Below are 19,376 nucleotides of genomic sequence, written 5' to 3' on the forward strand. Positions count from 1 at the left end.
CGTGCTGGCATGCGCGACTGTCACCCAGTAACTACTCCTATTGACACTAAAGCCAAACTCCCTTCTTCTCTTGGTTCTTCGGTCCATGATCCCTCTCTCTATCGTAGCCTAGCCGGTGCACCTCAATATGCCACTCTAACTCGACCTGATATTGCTTATGCTGTCCAGCAAGTTTGTCTCCATATGCATGACCCTCGTGAACCTCACTTCTCTCTCATCAAACGTATCCTTCGCTATCTGAATGGCACTCTTGACCATGGTCTCACGTTACACAATACTTCTTCACACTCACTTACCGCATACTCAGATGCCGATTGGGCTGGATGTCCGGACACACGTCGCTCCACTTCCGGATTTTGCATGTATCTTGGAGAAAATCTCATCTCTTGGTCCTCACGTCGAGAGACAACGGTCTCTCGTTCTAGCGCAGAGGCTGAATACAGAGCTGTTGCTGCGGCTGTTGCAGAGTCTTGCTGGGTTCGTCAATTATTACAGGAGCTTCACAGGCCAATCTCGAGTGCTACTATCGTATATTGTGACAACGTCAGTGCTGTCTACTTATCCGCTAACCCGGTTCAACACCGTCGGACCAAACACATCGAGCTTGACATTCATTTTGTTCGGGAGAAAGTAGCACTTGGAGTTGTTCGCGTTTTACATGTTCCATCAACCTTGCAATTTGCAGACATATTCACTAAAGGTTTGCCAACAGCTCTTTTCCAAGAATTTCGCTCCAGTCTTCAGGTCACTACCATTCCCGGTTCAGACTGCGGGGGCGTGTTAGAGTCCTATCATACGACGGCTACAGCTCACCTTGGCGTGCACGTCCAGCTACCACCGAATCGATAGTTTCCATATTAGTCTCGATGTATTTGTAAACAAACTCTGTAATCTCCTGTGATATGTATATATATACGAGGGGCTGAACCGTGGCTGGCATTGAGCCGCCCGGCAGTGGCGGAGCCAGCAAATTGCTAAAGCCCGGGCACGCCGTAAGCTAAAATTTACTTTTGCCTATCAGACACAATAAGTATCATATATTTGGATAAATGTCATGTGCAATATACACACTAATTTTTTATAGATCATAGAAGTAAATAAAAACAGGAATACAATACCAAATAACTCTCCAAACACTAGTCACACAACCTAACCTTTCGACACCTCGACGACAATAGTCCAATCTCCAACGTTCATCCTTGTGCACACAAGAGAATCTACAAGATAAAACACATTAATAATTTATATAATTTTCATTGAAATTAAACACATTAGATATAATGGAGCGTACCAGTAATATGCTAATTGGACCTGGGCAATTGCCCTTTCCGATACTTCATGGCTTGAAACCGTTTAATAATAGCATCATCATCAAGTCCTTTAAAAATCTCCCGCTCGGTGTAGCAAATCATCAAGTCATTAAACCATGTATCATTCATCTTGCTGCGCAATTTAGATTTGATAATCTTCATTGCCGAGAAAGCTCTTTCGACCGATGCCGTTGAGACTGGCAATAACAAAGCCAACTCTATGATTCTGTACACCAGTGGGAAAACCAAATGTTTCTCAGTTTCAACCATCGTTGTAGCTAAACTTTCAATATCTTTACAAGAAGAAAAGGCCTCATGCCTTCGTACATGAAGAATGTAAGTCTGAAGTTCGTCTCTTATGATTGCACGATCACCACTAGAGAAATCTCCATGATAAACTTCAGTTAAGCTAGCAAGCTTGTCAACATCAAACTTGGAGAAGGAATTTTTTGGATGAAGGCATGAGAAGGCCACTATTATATTTGAAGATGCTTCATTAAAGCGATGATTCATCTCAGTGCATATCTTGTCAATGGCAACATAGAAGATCTCAACTCGATAGAAATGAAGATTGGTGTAAGTCACACCATCAAGCCTTGATCGACCTCGGACCGGTATTCTTTCATTCATATCAGGCACCGGAATACCTTTGGTGGCACAAAAGTGTTGGACTTCATCGAACAAGCTTTCCCAACCACTTTCTCTCATAGAGGCCAACCGAGCTTTGACATCACCAACTAGTTCAATGGCATTAACAATGTTTATATCTTTTCTCTGCAAGACTTGTGAGAGTTCATTTGTGATAGCAAGCAACTTTATCATAAGATGCAATACGAAAGCAAATTTGAAACTCTCCATTATCTCTATCAAACCCGCCGCTTGAGACGGTCCGCGCCCTTCATCATTGACCTCACGAAGCACATATATGACCGACTTCCACATTTGACTCAAACGAAGCAAAGTTGTATGGTGTGAACCCCATCTAGTATCACCGGGTCTTGCTAAATTTGTTTCTTGGTTCAAACCACTTCCACTAAATATCTCACCGCTCTCAAGCTGATCTAAGATATTTTGATGACGTTCCTCCCTCAGTGAATCCCTTCTCTTGCAAGATACAGTAGTTGTGCTCACAATTAAGGAGACATATTCAAACAAATCATGAATAGAGGAGCAACAACTAGCGACCGAGACAACCACCAATTGTAAACGATGTGCAAAGAAATGCACATAAAAGGCATAAGGGTTCTCGTCAAGAATTTTCTTTTGCAAACCATTAAATTCACCTCTCATATTTGAAGCTCCATCATATCCTTGCCCTCGTAGACTATGAATGGATAACTTATGATGATCAAGAATGTCAACAAGAGCTACCTTTAGTGCCTCTGATGTAGTCTCACTGACATGGTACAGAGAGAGAAATCGTTCCACGGCCTTCCCTTTATCATTGACATACCTACATCAAGATTTTTGTAACAAGGTTAAATAAAAGTAGAAAACAACTATGAAATAACAATTAAAATGAATAATAAACCACTACTAACCTCAACATCACCGCCATTTGCTCTTTGACAGATATATCACGTGACTCATCGATAAGCACAGAGAATTTCTTATCACCAATTTCTCTCATGATTGCTTTGGTGACCTCTTCTGCGCAACACTTTGCAAGATCTTTTTGAATTTCAGCAGCAAGCATCTTGCAGTTTCTACTACCATGGTCAAAAGCATGCCTCACTTTCTCATCTCTAGCTTTATGCCAATCTACCATCTCACGGAAGTTACCCTTGTTCAGTGAAGTTGAACTTTCATCATGGCCACGAAAAGCCAAGCCTTGAGCAATGAGATATCTTGCACAACCCAGAGAAGTGTGCAACCGAATTTTGTAAAGTACTTCAAACTCCTTGGTTGACCTAGCAAAGTTACTAGATACGCTTTGCCTTTGATTACGAAAATCATCATAATGCAATCTTGCCTTGTTGTGCGCACTATTTACCCCACCAACATGAGCAGGCAATGCCTGATATGCATGCTTCCAATCCCTGAATCCTTTTTTGGTGAAGACATCATAACCAAAATGTGTACTACTTCCTGGTTGCTTAAAAAGAAAGCAATAGAAACAAAATGCAGCTTGCTCGGACACACTATATTCTAACCAATCATAATTCTTATACCAATTTTTAGAAAATGCACGGTTCTTGCTACCAGTTTTTTTGCGATCAAATTTGACGTTGGTCGGGTTGGACCCTTCAATATGTATGCTCTTCTCACCTGATCTTGAATATTCGGATCATAATCAGCAATTTGTTGCCTATGAGCGGGATCACACACAATTTCAGCCGGATTAAACTCATCATCGTCCTCGTCCTCAAAATTCACCTCATCATCATCATCATCATCGTCGTCGTCATCCAGCATTTCCTGCTCAATCCAGTTCTGAACCTCATCTATCACGTCGTCACCATGTTCATGAACATCACTTGGTTGTGGGTCTTGTGGCGGTTCCACTTGTGAATTTCTTCTAGTGTCAACAAAAAATCTGCTCAACTCTGAAATTTTAACGAGCATAATTAGAGTCCGCAAGCAATCCAATGCACAACTTCTTAAATTACAAATATAACTCACCTAGCTGTCGCTTGCCTCTAGCCCTAATTGTTGGCAGTCTGCTACTGGATGCCTCTTGAACAGGTTGAGTGTTCGCTAGTGTCGACGGTGAAGACCCAACGTCCGATCCAGCCGTAGTTGAATTCCCACTGGTGGTACCGGACGATTCGCCGCCTTGGCGCCCCCGCTTACGCTTCCGATCTTGACCGTCGCCCACCGGAGTCAGAGCCGAGGCCCGGCCGCGCGTCATCTCTAATCCTCTTCTAATCTTGTCGTCCGACATTGATCTGGCTGCTGGCGGCAGTCTACCTCACGCCATCGCCGCCTTGGAGGCGCAGCTGCGCAGCAGATGGTAGGACACGACTAGGTCTCGCGTTCCTGCGTACGCAGACGAACAGGCGACTTGTCGATGGATCGATCGGTTCTTCTTCAGTACGTGGATTGATCGAGCAAACAAGGCCTATTGGCTGTTGTGGCCCATCTGATTGCTTAGCTGATATGAGTAAGGCCCAAACTGCAGAAAACGCCCGGACTGGCCCAGTTAGAGAAGTTTACGTATTTTCCATCGTTTTTTCGTGTTTCTGAGCGTTTTTAGGCATGCGATGGCTAGGAAAGATCGCTATAGTTGAGAACACCGACGGGATCGAGCCCGGGCACGTGCCCAGGGTGCCCATACAGTGAATCCGCCACTGCCGCCCGGTACTTTCACTAGTAGACTGCCCGTGCGTTGCCACGGGCTTTTAAAAATTTGTATTTGTTGCATGTCAAATTTTACATACTCCCTCCTTCCATCTATACAGGGTCTAGTACGTTTTTCAAGACCGTCTTTGACTATTGACAACGTAGAGGACAGTGGGGAAGGCGTATACCCGACGACCTTTAGGGAGGTCCGGCGGCGCCTGCAGGCTGCACCACGTCGATGTTGGACGAGCCGCTAGGGATTTCACTAACCCAAACACAACCACCACCACCCCGGACGATCTGAAGTGTACCAACCAACCTGCCGCCCACCAGCCTTTGCCACCACGTTCACTGAACTAACTTCGTCGTCTCCTGAGGCCACCGACACGAGATCTGGAGGAGGGAAGAGGAGCCAAGGGGCTCGGGGGCATCCGCAACTCAGCCGATGAGAGGGGACAACCTTCGTCGCTGCCGCGAAGCCGACCAGACGTGACGACAGGGGCCTACCAGGCCCCTACTGGCCCGACCGAGCCCAAATGGGTCAGGGCAGCCCCTGTTGCCACACTGCAGCACGTCGGCCAACAAAGCCGCCACCACCCGCACCCCCCGATGCCTCGCCACCACCACCAGAGAGCCACACCGCCGCACATCGGACCGCCGGCCCGCTCCAACCCAGATGGGGCCCAAAAGGGCCCAAATCTGGGCGGAGTGGACGCCGCCAGCCAGCCGCACCACCACGCGCCTTGCAGCCAACGACCGCGCCGCCGCATCAGGGGCACCCATGGCCCGCAACGCGCGAGCGGGGAAAGAACGACATGCCTTTGCCCGAGGAGCACCACCTCCATCAGCCCCCCCCCCCCACACACATCCCCAACGCGTGAGCAGGGAAAGAACGGCCCGCCTCTGCCAGCACCACGTGGGAATGACCTAGCGGACCACGCCGGCGGCGGCAGGGGGGAAAGACGAGGAGGGATTGGAGGAGAGGGGGGGTCGGGGATTCACATGTCGCCCGCGAGGGGGGGTGGGGCAAGCGAGCGAACCGATCAAATCAGTGTAGGACGTTTTTCTTAGGTGCTTGAAACCATACAATTTACCATTTAGAAACACTACGGAAAAACACATCTTCTAGAACATACCGTGCGTCGCCACACGCTTTTGGAATATTTTGTTAAAGTTATATATAAACATAATGCATGTTAAATTTCACATGTATAGAAATTACAGTACCGGGCGATAAAAATGGTAGAACCTGCTTGATGGGTCATTTTCGCCATTTTAAATATCTAATTCTAATAAATGTTGAACATGGAAATTTCTTTTTTTAATAAAACTTAATATTTCATTAAAATGTAAACTTTATAAAATAACATTTTTTGAGAAGAATGTATTTTTGTAGTAAGAAGTGATTTTTTGGGCGAATTTTTAAGTGTTTTTAAATTATGATAGTGTTGCGCGCTAGCCACAACTGTACCGAAAAATATCAGATTGTTCCTTCTAGGAAGGTGATCTTCATGCCCTTCTTCCACCCTGGCTTCACGTCGACCGTTGGGATCTCCACCGTGATCGTCTTTCTACACATAGTTGCCATGAACAAGTAGTGTTTAGTGTTTATTTTAGCACCCAAAATCAGTTTCTTATTTTATTAAAGACATGCATCAAAATTGACACTAAATAATCCAGATTGACCGAGCATGCTAAAATTTGAAGTTGGCTTAAAGATTAGTAAGAACCCATCCAAATCAATAAGACACGGCTGAACTATTTGGTTGAAGTAACAAAGATATTGCAGTGATAATAATGCTGCTTTAGAATAGATCTGAACAATGGTGACTGCCGTTGCACTCTACTGAACAAATTAAATAGACCCAACTGGTCAACTACAAATTTCTCAGGATTAATCTTTGGAACACATGTACCTCATACTGAGGTTAAATAATTCAGAATGATTGAGGAAGCTAAAATCTGAAGACGGCTTAAGATTACTGAAAACTGCCCAAATCAATAATACAACTCAGATGGAACCAACAAGGAAATTGTATTTATCAAATTTAATCTGGAGCAACTAAAATAGTCTTCAATATTCAAGAATGTAGTGGATCTTGATTCTTAATCGGGATAACAAATGACCACATGCATACAACAGAGGGAAGGAGAATATACTCACATGTGTACCACACTTGAATTTCCTACAAGTAAGAAAGGGTAGGGAATAGAATTACAATATAAGGATTCAACTGGATGAACTGTAAATGTTGTAAATACATGAATTGCAAAGGCTTCGCGAGCTGCTGCTTGTCGTGGTCGAGTACGACACTAAAATCTTACCTCCTAACAAAAATTGCTTATAACGATACAACATGTGCCATACTATCAATTCATAATCCAAGAGATGAAGCTAGCTGATTAGCTCAACTAATGCACTGGCGTTTTTCTAATTTCTGACAAAGATGTTACTAACAAAGATACTTAATTGTCCTTTCAAAAAAAATGCATGCTGAAGTTTTGGATTGGCTTGCTAATAAAGAATGTGGGTGCCTTGTGAGGAGTAGGAGCACGTCCGCCTGTCCACGGCTGTCCAGGGAGAGAGGGAGATGGGGATAGTACCAAATCCGAAGCAACATGTAGCCAACCTGCAAGAAATCCATCGACGGCGGCTCAGATCCCGGCCAACCCCAGCAAGCCCTCAACAGGAGCGCGACACGGGCCCCGCCGCTTGGTCCCCAGTCCCCACGACCGTGCAGGACTCCCGCATCGGCGGCAGCCCCGAGGGGCCTCCAAGCCGATGCGCGACCCGACACGGGGGAGGGGCTGGCCCCGAGGAGCGGTAACCCGGCGACTCCGTCAGTCAGGAGCTGGGCGGCGCCTTCCGTCATCGCCGCCGTTTGGGGAGGGATGCGGTCCCGGTCGATGCGATCATTGGCCACGACGAACGGGACAGACTCGACGGCGGGATTCAGACGGCGGAGCATGGATACAGGAGATGGTGGCGCATCGATGGGAGATGGGTGCGGGCGCGGCTGCGGTGGGCGGAGCGTCAGCGGCGGGCGGCGCGCGGTGAGGCTGGGCGGGCGGGGCAGGAGGTGGCGGCGGGACGGAGGTCGAGATGGGATCGAGGAGGAAGGTCGTGCGAGCTGGGCTTTTTTTTCTCTTTTCTCCTCCCTGTACCGGCTATACTGAGCAGAGGTGGTAGGATGACGAAAAAAACGGTGATGAGATTTCTGAGTTTATAACCTTTCCATACGTGGATTAATTGTGATTGATTACCATAAAGGCTGGATTGATGAGATTTCTGAGTTTATAGCCTTTCCATACGTGGATTAATTGTGATTGATTACCATAAAGGCTATCAATCCAGATGGGAGGTGGGACAAATAAACCAGACGAAAAATAATCGGTTGAAAATAAACCGGTTGAAAATAAACCGGTTGAAAATGGTGGGACTATTCAACCAGGTGGGAGGTGGGACAAATAAACCAGACGAAAAATAACCGGTTGAAAATAAACCGGTTGAAAATGATGGGACTATTCAACCAATTCGTCCATTAGGAGTAGAGATTAAGATTTAGAATTGATTGTCATAAAACTAAATTTTATTGATTGGTAACGTGCTATCAATTCCTTCCCGTTTATAATGTGTCTAGTTAGGAAACTTTGGAAAGGTTAGGAAAGTTTTTATTGTGAAGGTAAAAAAAACAACTTGATGAGATATGGTGGTGGGATGTGATACGAAAATAAACCAGACGAAAATAAACCAGACGAAAGTAAACCGTGGACGCAATCCTACCAACTCAAACATTAGGAGTAGAGATTATTACATGCACGAGTCATGCTCACCCCATGAATGGAAATGTTCATTGCATCTTGGTATTAATGTTGCAGGTGCTGCCCAAGCAAAAACGAAGGGGCATATATGAAGAAAAGTTTATCAAATTACCTTCAAATTTTAACAAATAAGGTTTCACAAATAAAATGCTTAGAAATTAAACGTTGTCGGCGTCTTTCTAGATAAAATACATGACAACATCTAGTGAATATATCATGCAAACCAAACAAAGTATTCTTGAAATTCCATCATCATCATCATCATAAAGCTTGTGTAATTACGAAGAGGCCGGTAAAACAAGTGAGTGTAACTCTACCTGCCAAGACTATCACTGGTGGAAAAAGGGCCTTTGGTCGCGGTTCGCAACTGCCATTAGTCGCGGTTGCGCAACCGCGACCGAACGGGCGCGACTAAAGGCCCCACCCTTTAGTCGCGGTTGCTTAAGAACCGCGACTAAAGGCCCGTCCACGTGGGCGCCAGGTGGCCGTCGGGGCGGAGGACCTTTAGTCGCGGTTCTTCTGGCCAACCGCGACTAAAGGCTGCCGCAGGTTTAGGGTTTTAGCCCCCCCCCCTTAAACCTGTTTTCTGTTTAATATGTATTGTTTTATTTCTTTTGTGCTTTATTTTAATTTTGAAGGAGTTTCACATATTCTACGGTACTACATACATGCATATGAATGTACAATTTCAAACAAATTTGAAATTAGAACCAAAAAGAATTCAAGAGGAATATACAATATATATTCAATATCATCGGATGACCATATACAATTTTGAACAAGTTTCCATACATAATTTAATGCATATAAAGTTCTACGTCCTCGTAATGGTGTTCTCCTTTAGGATGGAGGACTTCCCTCCTGAACCATCCAGCTAGTTCCTCTTGAAGTGGTCGGAAGCGAGCTTCTGGACTAAGCATCATCCGGAGGTTATTCCTCTGAGCATTGGTATCACTCGGAACCCGCTCAGAGGTGTATCTCCGGATCATCTCACAGACATAGTATGCACATAGATTGGTCCCCGCTGGCTGAATATCCTCACCATTCTTAGCCTTTGCCCTTTTGAATTCTAGCTCTTTTTTGAATTCACCGACCTTTGTATCTACGAACCGTCTCCAAACCCTACGAGGCAAAGAAAATTAAATGAACAAGAGAGTTATTAGTTACTTGATATTAGGAAATGAACGAAATAGGCCGATCGATATAGAGCGCAAATGAATGAAAATAATTACTTCTGCAGCATTCTTCTCATGTCGACCCAAAGCTTTGGATCCTTATTCAGAGAGTCGTGGACGAGACATTCTGAGGTGTCAACTTTAATTACTAGCAGAATCCAGTGGAACCTGCGGACACGATACATGCACAGTACGTCATGCATAACTCATCGATTAGCCGGCCACATACCATGCATGGAGTAAACAAAAGAGAATGTGCTCAAGACAGAAACACTCACCCAAAATGGTAAGGAAATAGAATATCACTTTTGAGTTCCTGCTTTGTAAGAAACTGCCACAGGTCTGCCTCCATGTCGGCGGGGTGATGCTCCAACACATATCCATTAACGATGTGTGGGTCAATGAACCCAACATTATGGATGTTCCTTACTCTGCATTCCTTAATCTTCATTCTGCATGTATAATAGCGGACACAACAATATAGTTAGGACATATATATAGTGCAGGCAATATGAACGAGATGGGGTAGAAATAAATCACTTACAGAACGTAGCAACTGATGATAGATTTGTCGAGCTCGCGCAGATTGAAAAGCTGGAACAATTCACTCAGATGAATTTGTACATAGTAATGTTTGAAGTGATGCTCATATCTAACTTCCGCATAAATATATTCTTTGGCGTTTTTATTTTTTATGTAACCCTTGTACCATTTCAGCAGACCTTTCATTTGTGGAGGTAGATCCTGTTCCTGCGCAGGCTCGACGAGAGGCCCATTCTTCACATATGTAATTACTACCTCCTTCACTGGCGCCTCATCAAGGCCTAACAGTTCACGAAGAGTAATACCTAAGTTGGCCGCTTGTTCTCTGGCACTCGTTACAGTCAATCCATGTGCTGCCGCAGCTGCTATGATATCGGGGTCATCCGGACCGGCGGCTTTCACTATAAGCGGGGCAATCGATTGTTTACTTTGTTCCCCGAGCTGGGCAACTCGTTTCCCGCTTTTTTTACTTTCTAATTCCGTTTTCTCGGCCTCCTCCAAGGCTTTGTTCTCCTGGTTCTCCGCCCGCTCTTTCTTCTCCTTCAACATGAGTGCCTGCCTACGAAGTTCACGTGCATAGTCGTCAGGCAGATTCTTCGCGGCTTGGGACGGTGTGCTCAAAAATGACTTAGCCCACTTCTTTTGCTCATCAGAAAATACTGGCTTGGGCTCGGGCTCTCTTTTCTTCTTGCAGTCCGCCTTCCATTTCTCATGATCAGCAGCCGCGGCCGCGGCAGTTTCCTCGGCACTACGTTCCCAAGGCCTTGTGGGGAGAGGCTTCAATGATGGCTCCGGTACCTTTGTGGTCTTAGGTACATAAGGGTCCGGGTTAATAATCCAGGACTGCTTCTGCTTCTTTGCCGGAGGTGGATTGGGGGGCGGCGTCTGATCACCCGCCGGACGAGGACTGGGGGGCGGCGTCTGATCACCCGCCGGACGTTGTGGACTGGGGGGCGTCGGCTGACGTGACGGAGGTGTAGGTGAACCGCCACCACCGTAGGGGGGTGGACTTGTTGTCCTTGGCGCCTCGCCTGGAAACTTGATAAACTTCTTTTGCCATAGAATGAAATGGCGCTTGACATCTCCAAGTCTTTTCTCCCCTTCAGGTGTAGCAATGTCAATCTCCAGGTCCTCAAACCCTTGGACTATGTCCTCCACCGTGACACGAGCATAGCCATCTTGAATGGGGGTGTTGTGGTGGAGTGCTCCAGGTAAACATGGTAAAGCACTGCCGATGGCTACCTTCACGGACATGTTCCCGATAGGATAATACAGATGACATTCTTTCATCTCCTTTATATCGTCCACGGGGTAGCGAGGAGGCTCCGGTGCAGTAATTTCGACCACCAGAGGCTCCGGTGCAGTAATTTCGACCACCAGAGGCTCAGGTGCAGTAATTTCGATCGTCGGTGCATCTGCACCAGCCGGTGGGGCCTCCGTGGAAGCCACACTGCTTCTCCGCTGCTGGCTTCTGAGATCCGCTGGATGATCTTCATGCTGCGCCCGAGCTGCATCTCGTTCGGCTACTAGTACACTCACGGTTTTCTTCATCACATCCATTTCCGATGCCAACCGCGCCACAACATCTGCTTCCCGATCCATCTTTCTCTTCCGGCTTCTGTAACCGTACGGGTCATCGTTCTGGGGGAACCCTATTTTCCACGGAATGTGCCCCATGCCTCGTACACGTCCTCCGTGTTCAGGATTCCCGAGGGCTTTTGTCAGCGCGTCGTTCTCTCTGTTGAACTTGATCTTCCCCTCTTGAGCATCCCTCATTGCGTCAATAAGGGCTTGGGTGGGTTTAATTATTTTGCCCCGGTAAACACAGTCCCCTGTCTCCGGGTTCAGCGTTCCCCCATGCCCGTACCACCAGCTTTTGGCCCTTGGGTCCCATCCCTCCGTACCTGGACGGATTCCTCGCGCCCTCAGCTCGTTCTCCATCTTCTCCCACCTAGGCTCCCAAAGGCGATACCCTCCTGGCCCCATAATATGATTGTACTCCTTCTTAGCCGCATTTTCCTTATTTTTTTCGATATTTGAATGAACTGCTCCGATTTCTTTTGCTTCACAAATTCTGGCCAATCATGTTTCAGTTTCTCATATTGTCCTTTGAAATCCGGAGTCTTGTTCTGCTTGACAAAGTCATGGGCTAGATTTTGCTTGAATTTCCGGAATGCGTCGGCCATCTTATGAAGAGCGAACTGTTTGACTAGCCTCCTCCTCTCCTTGTTTTCCTCAATCTTGTTACCCTCCTCATCGAATTTGTTGTATTCCGGAGGTAGAACGAAATGTTCCATAAGCTTTTTGAAGCAATCTTTTTTTGTTCTCTTATCGACGAAAGTGAAACCAGCAATTCGTGCCTTCTTTGGCTTATTCCACTCCTGGACGGTGATCGAGACGTTGTCTCTAACAATGGCTCCGCATTGGTTGACAAACTTGGTGGCGTTCTTGCGGGGCTCCAGCGGCCTGCCGGTTGCACTGTCGACAACCTCGATGGTGCATGTTTCTCCTTGTTTCATCGTCTTGGTTGCGCCACGCTTTGACGACGTACTCGATTGTTTCGACGATCCGGCCGAGGGCTAAAATAAGAAAGAGAGTCGCGCGCGTTAGTCCACACATATTTATTCAAATCAGTTAGTTTGTATCACCAGAGGCTCAATGTATATATATATACCTCGGCGCCGGAGGTGGTTGCTACTTCCATTTGAAGATCGTCGTTTATCGACGTTTGTTCGGCATCATCTTGCTGACGGCGCCCTTCATCTTCACCGTCAAGGTTCAGATAAGAAGAGATATCATCTTCTTCTTGTCCGGTCGGCACATATAGAATATCGCCGTTTATGATGCCGAACATATGTGCTTCACCGTCCGGATCATAGTTGTCCATAATCGGGTCAGCTCTATCGTCCGCCATTATGTCAGTCCTGAAAACATGTAGTAAAAACAAATTAATTAAGTGAAGAAGGGGGGCGATGGCGGTGGCGGTGGCGAAAGGGCGGTGGCAAAAGGAGGGGGCGAGGAAGGGGTGGGAGAGGGTGTCGCGGTAGAGCGCGAGACGGGGCGGCAGACGACGGCGTCACGGAGAGGGAGGCGAGGACAACACATTTATAACCCTCGCCGTCCCCTCTCGATCCCTAAAAAAACACCGCGCGCATCGCCGCCCCCCTCGCCGCCCCCTCTCCGTATATACGTTTTTTTTGTTAATTATCAAATTTTACGGTTTTTTTGTTAATTATCAAGTTTTAAGTTATTTACCGTTTTTGTTAAACTAATTAACTAGTTAAAATTAAAAAGAACAAAAAAAATTCTCTCTCTCTCTCTCTCTCTCTCTGCTCTCTCTCTCTCTGCTCTCTCTCTCTCTCTCTCTCGATCATCGCTCTCTGAGCAGTTGAGGGCGGCGAGGCCGGCGGCCCGAGGATGGATTGGGGGGCGGCGCGGCGTTGAGGGCGGCGAGGCCGGCCGGCGGCGTTGAGGGCAGCGAGGCCGGCCGGCGGCGTTGAGGGCGGGGGCGAGAGGCGGCGCGGTGGGCGAGGGAGGCCGGCGGGCGGCGTACGAGGGCGAGAGGGGGCGGCGGGCGCCGTACGTGGGCGAGAGGGGGCGGCGGGCGACGGCGGGCGGCGTCGAGGGCGCGGGCGACGGCGGGCGGCGTCGAGGGCGAGGGCGACGGCGGGCGGCGTCGAGGGCGAGGGCGGCAGGCCTTCGGCGCGGCAGAGAAGACGAGCAGAAATGGAGGCGACGGGTCGGGCGGTGGTATTTATAGCCCCCCCCCTTTAGTCGCGGTTGGGGAGGCGACCCGCGACTAAAGGGCCCTTTAGTCGCGGTTGGGGAGGCGACCCGCGACTAAAGGGTAACCTTTAGTCGCGGTTGGGGAGGCGACCCGCGACTAAAGGGCTTTTTTGGCGGGTTTTTCGTTCCCGCGCGCAACGACCTTTAGTCGCGGTTGGGCAGGCCAACCGCGACTAAAGGTATTTTCCAAATACTTTTTCTTTTTCAAAATCTTAAAAATACAAATAATATATCAAAAAATTCAGAAAAAAATAACTAATTCAATTCAATATGTTAAAAACACAAATATTATATCAAAAAATTCAGAAAAAAAAACTAATTCAATTCAAAATTCTAAAAATACAAATAATATATCAAAAAATTAAGAAAAATAAAACTAATTCAATTCAATATGTTAAAAATACAAATAATATATCAAAAAATTCAGAAAAATAGAACTAATTCAATTCAATATGTTAAAAATACAAATAATATATCAAAAAATTAAGAAAAATAAAACTAATTCAATTCAAAATGTTAAAAATACAAATAATATATCAAAAAATTCAGAAAAATAAAACTAATTCAATTCAAAATTCTAAAAATACAAATAATATATCAAAAAATTCAGAAAAATAAAACTAATTCAATTCAAAATTCTAAAAATACAAATAATATATCAAAAAATTAAGAAAAATAAAACTAATTCAATTCAAAATAATATACCAGAGGCCGGTCGTCGGCTATGGTGGTACGGCCGGACTCTGCAGAGCGTCATGGACTACATCACTCCAAATTTCATGTATCATTCGAAAATGGACACCAAACACATCACGGGTAATATAATTCACATGATCCATTCAACAAAGTTTGGTACAATAAATTATTACACATCATTTCTTCCCTTGTGTCCCTGCTTGCTTACGATTGTGCCGTATCCATGGAGCATCCTCATCATTTAACTTAATGCTTGGGTCGGTGTTCACTTTGAAGGGCGGAATTTCAGCAAACATATTATAATCTTCTGACATGTCTGTCTTGTCCTCCACTCCCACGATGTTTCTTTTCCCTGAAAGAACAATGTGGCGCTTTGGATCATCGCATGATGTACTGATCGTTTTCTTATCTTTCCGTTTCCTCGGTTTGCTACTCATGTCCTTCACATAGAAAACCTGAGCGACATCTTTCGCTAGGACGAATGGTTCGTCAAGGTAACCAAGATTGTTGAAATCCACCATTGTCATTCCGTATTGCTGGTCCACCTTTACCCCACCTCCTGTTAGCTTGAACCATTTGCACCGGAACAAAGGGACCTTAAAGGAGGGTCCATAGTCAAGTTCCCATATCTCCTCTATGTAACCATAATATGTGACCTTTTGCCCATTCTCGGTTGCTGCATCAAAGCGGACACCACTGTTTTGGTTGGTGCTCTTTTTATCTTGGGCGATCGTGTAAAATGTATTCCCATTTATCTCGTACCCTTGGAAAGTCGTTATAGTCGAAGATGGTGTCTTGGCCAACATGTACAGCTGATCTACAACATCATTGTCATTCATTAAATGTTTTCTCAACCAACTGCCGAAAGTCTCCATGTGGGCCTTCCTAATCCAGGATTCAGGCTTCCCCGGGTTGTCCGAGCGTAAAATATTCTTGTGTTTCTCAAAGTACGGAGCCACCAAGCTGGAATTGGTCAGTACAGTGTGGTGTGCTTCAGTCAGAGAATGGCCGTCCATACATGTCGTTGATTTCCTTCCGATCGTGCCTTTTCCACTTAGTCTCCCCTCGTGCCGCGATCGAGGAAGACCAATCGGCTTAAGGTCAGGAACAAAGTCAACACAAAACTCAATTACCTCCTCATTTCCATAGCCCTTGGCGATGCTTCCTTCTGGCCTAGCACGGTTACGAACATATTTCTTTAATACTCCCATGAACCTCTCGAAGGGGAACATATTGTGTAGAAATACAGGACCGAGAATGAAAATCTCTTCGACTAGGTGAACCAAGAGGTGCGTCATAATATTGAAGAAGGATGGCGGGAACACCAACTCGAAACTGACAAGACATTGGATCACATCGTTCTGTAACCGTGGTAGATCTTCTGGATTGATTACCTTCTGAGAGATTGCATTGAGGAATGCACATAGCTTCACAATGGCTACTCGAACATTTTCCGGCAGGAGCCCCCTCAAAGCAATCGGAACCAATTGCGTCATAATCACGTGGCAGTCGTGAGACTTCAGGTTTTGGAACTTTTTCTCCGCCATGTTTATTATTCCCTTTATATTGGACGAGAATCCAGACGGGACCTTCATACTGCTCAGGCATTCAAAAAAGATGACCTTCTCTTCTTTGGTCAGAGCGTAGCTGGCACGACCTTGAAACCATTCCGGATGCCGGTCATCAGGGTCTTTCAAACGTTGCTGGTCCTGCCGTGCTTCCTTTGTATCATTTGTCTTCCCATACACGCCCAAGAAGCTTAGGAGGTTCACGCAAATATTCTTCGTAACGTGCATCACGTCGATTGCAGAGCGGACTTCTAGGACTTTCCAATATTCTAGCTCCCAGAATATAGATTTCTTCTTCCACATGGCTGCGTGCCCGTCAGCTCCCTTCGGAACTGATTGTCCGCCAGGACCCTTTCCAAAGATGACTTTCAAATCCTTGACCATATCAAATACCTCAGCACCAGTGTGTTCCGCAGGCTTCGGCCGGTGATCTGCCTTGCCGTTGTAATGCTTGCCTTTCTTTCTTACTGGATGAATTTTCGGAAGAAATCGACGATGCCCAAGGTACACGTTCTTCTTACAATTTGGCAAATGTACACTTTCAGTCTCATGTAAGCAATGCGTGCATGCATTGTATCCCTTATTTGACAGTCCCGAAAGGTTACTAAGAGCAGGCCAATCGTTGATGGTTACGAAAAGCAACGCTCGTAGGTTAAATTCCTCTTTTTTGTGCTCATCCCACACACGGACACCAGGTCTGCCCCACAGCTGTAAAAGTTCATCAACTAATGGCCTTAGGTACACATCGATGTCGTTGCCGGGTTGCTTCGGACCTTGGATGAGCACTGGCATCATAATGAACTTCCGCTTCATGCACAACCAAGGAGGAAGGTTGTAGATGCATAGAGTCACGGGCCAGGTGCTATGGCTGGAGCTCTGCTCGCCAAAAGGATTCATGCCATCTGTACTTAGACCAAATCTTATGTTCCTTGCGTCAGCTGCAAAATCTTTGAACTCTCTGTCGATCTTTCTCCATTGCGTTCCATCTGTGGTGTGTCTCAACTCCCCGTCCGACTTACGGTCCTCTTTGTGCCATCGCAACAACTTGGCATGCTCTTTGTTCCTGAACAGACGTTTCAACCGTGGTATTATAGGAGCATACCACATCACCTTGGCGGGAACCCTCTTCCTGGGTTTCCCGCCCTCAACATCGTCACCAGGGTCATCGCCTCTGATCTTATAACGCAATGCAGTGCATACCGGGCATTCATTCAAATTCTCGTATTCACCGCGGTAGAGGATGCAGTCGTTGATGCATGCATGTATCTTCAGAACCTCTAAACCTAGAGGGCAGACAACCTTCTTTGCTTCGCACGTACTGGCGGGCAACTCGTTATTCTTTGGAAACATATTCTTCAACATTTTCAGCAAGTTTTCAAATGCCGAGTCAGCTACACCTGCCTGTGCCTTCCATTTCAGCAAATCCAGTGTGCAGCCCAGCTTTTTCAGACCATCATCGCATCCAGGGTACAACGACTTTCTGTGATCCTCTAACATGCGATCCAAATTCTCCCTCTCCTTTTCAGTTTCGCAGCGTCTCCGTGCATCAGCAATGGTCTGACCAAGATCATCAACGGTCTCATCACGTGCCTCTTCTTCACCTTCACCTTCACCTTCCCCTTCACCTTCCCCTTCACCTTCCCCTTCACCTTCCCCTTCACCTTCAGCATCCTCCATGAAAGTATAACCGAAATGAGCAAGATAGCTTTCATCGATGAAATCATCCCCTTCTTCATCTTCTTCCATTATAACCCCTCTTTCTCCATGCTTGGTCCAACAATTATAGCTTGGCATGAAACCGTGCCGAAGCAGGTGCAGGTGAACTTCTCTTGAGGAAGAGTAACCCTTCTGATTCTTACAGTCAACACATGGACAGATAACAAAACCCTTCTGCTTGTTCGCATTAGCCACTACGAGGAAATCTTTCAAACCCGTAGTGAACTCGCGGGAGAGTCGGTTACCGTACATCCATTGCCGATTCATCTGCATTATTATAATATAAAATATATAATTAACCATCATGCATTTGTTAAAGTAACTAGCTATAAACAATAGAAATTAAACAATGAACAACACACATGCATATTTTATCAATGACACACATGCATGAAAGGTTCAAGTTGCTAACCGCGATCGAGGAGGAACCTCAAGTGTGGCTCCAACACTTCATATCATGTTTATTTCACGCTGTTGGGCATTTCATCAAACACCTTGTGTGCATAAGAGGAACCAAAAGCAAACCTACACCCCCTTGTGAAGAGAAGTGGCACCAAATGGCTAAGTGAGTGCGCTGAACTGGTATATATAGGGGAGGAGCTTTAGTCGCGGTTGGCCAGGCCAACCGCGACTAAAGGCCTTTGGGCACCTTTAGTCGCGGTTGGCCTGCCGAATCGCGACTAAAGCCCCTCACGTGCACCAGCTGGCCACCGAGCGCCCTGGCCCAAGCCTTTGGTCGCGGTTCGTCTGCCGAACCGCGACTAAAGACTTCATTAGTCGCGGTTCCTACAGTTTCGCGACTAATGGGGCTGGACGGAAGCCTCTTTTTCTACTAGTGTATCATGCATGAAAGAAGAAGAAAGGCAACTAAACTGCTGGCACTGGCCATATTGTTCTTGTAGGATAACAATCTCTTCGAGTGTGCGCGGTGTTCTTGTAGGCAACTTGGTAGTCTGGTGTTCAAGTTTGAATTTTTTGATATATTTTTACTGCATGGGTGCGTACTAACCTGCTCATATTTATAACCCGGGATACCTGCTATTTTTAGAATCAATTAATTGCTACAGGCGCTAATTTTGCAATGCACGTCGTGATCAGGCATGATATCAATTACTGATATATGTTAATATGCGCCAATTATGTGGTTGGGGTCGACAGGTGTGATATTATTACGTGCTAAACATATCAGACGCTCAACATTGAACATGAAACGTGGCACTTCCGGCAAGCTTGGGCTGGCAGTGGCAGACCAAAAATAACTTTTTACCATGGGATGGACATTGACGAGGCTTGACGTTGATACGCGTGTGGCCACGGGGTAAGGCAATCTTCAAGGCGGACCTTCAAACCCCTCGCATCCGTCCGGACTGCGCTGTCTGGACACAGTTTGTCATTCAACGCGGGCTTCCATCGGTCCGTCGAGCGGAATGTACATTTTCAGCAGATCCGAAACAAACGTGGGAGGCTTTGTGAAAGTG

The 19,376-nt window shown here is 46.3% G+C and overlaps 1 pseudogene; it reads right to left on the reverse strand.

Annotated features, from left to right (window-relative positions):
* Positions 1–1,301: 1,301 nt before the first annotated feature.
* Positions 1,302–5,375, reverse strand: LOC123186861 (zinc finger MYM-type protein 1-like; annotated as a pseudogene).
* Positions 5,376–19,376: the final 14,001 nt, after the last annotated feature.

The sequence above is a fragment of the Triticum aestivum genome, chromosome 2A (genome assembly GCF_018294505.1).
Source record: "Triticum aestivum cultivar Chinese Spring chromosome 2A, IWGSC CS RefSeq v2.1, whole genome shotgun sequence".
Classification (NCBI taxonomy): domain Eukaryota; kingdom Viridiplantae; phylum Streptophyta; class Magnoliopsida; order Poales; family Poaceae; genus Triticum; species Triticum aestivum.